The following is a 1,041-nucleotide window of genomic DNA, read 5'->3' on the forward strand; positions in this document are numbered from 1 at the left end:
TACGTTTTCTCATAAACTGTTAAAACCCTTCTAAAATTATCACTACTATTTATTTTTTATTTTCCCAAAGAAAGACTGCTTTTGTATTTTTATTTTTAATCGGTTAAAATATATATATATATAATATTATGGCGGGTTCATCGAGCACCACAACCGGGGCTTCGTCGGGTTATTCGAATCAAGAAACGGGTCAGGAAGAACAAGTGAAAGTAGTAGCAGTGGATCAGAGGAAGAGGAAGAGAATGTTGTCCAATAGGGAATACGGTTAAAAGATAAAATATGGTATACAAATAAAGTTCTACAAATATATGGGAAAAAAATCCCATAAAAATGTAAACAAAAAAAATATGCCGTAAAAAAACTTTTAAAAAAAAACTGCCATATTTTTCAAAGTTTATAAAAAAATCTCATATTTGGTGTAATTTCCTCTTAAATATAGGCTCGGCCTGGCCCGAATTATTCGACAGCACGAAAAATGTGGACCAGCCTGACCACATTTGCAGTTATGAATATTATTGACACCTTTTTCTCCCTATTCCTATTAATTAATTAAGTAATAAACTATTTTAATATTAATCATTTCACTCATTGATTTAAATTTGCTTTTAATATGCGCATTAGATATTTTAAACCCTCTTCACTCAAAATCACATATAGAATAATCTAAGATTCAAATATTCAAAAGTGGAAACTGGTATTTTATCAAAGCATGAAAAAGGAGGGAGAGACCTTGGTTCCGCAAGATTCTGAACAGTCAGGGATGCTTGTTTTGAGTAGTTGGGTTGCCTTAGAAAGTGTAAAGAGACTTATGATGAAAGTAATATTAAACTCTAATGTACAAAAGGATTCACTTTACCCTTAAAATATATGTGGGCCTCACACAAATTATTAACTTTACATTCTTAAAATTTGAAACAAAGGGATTTAGATTCTCATTCCCACATTTACTTTCCCCTGTACCAAACACTTCCTATATTTATGGTTAGATTTTTTATTATTACTTAATTAATGTAATAGAAAGTCAAAATTAAAAAGAGAATA

This window comes from Humulus lupulus, chromosome 5 (assembly GCF_963169125.1).
Source record: "Humulus lupulus chromosome 5, drHumLupu1.1, whole genome shotgun sequence".
NCBI classification, from domain to species: Eukaryota; Viridiplantae; Streptophyta; class Magnoliopsida; order Rosales; family Cannabaceae; genus Humulus; species Humulus lupulus.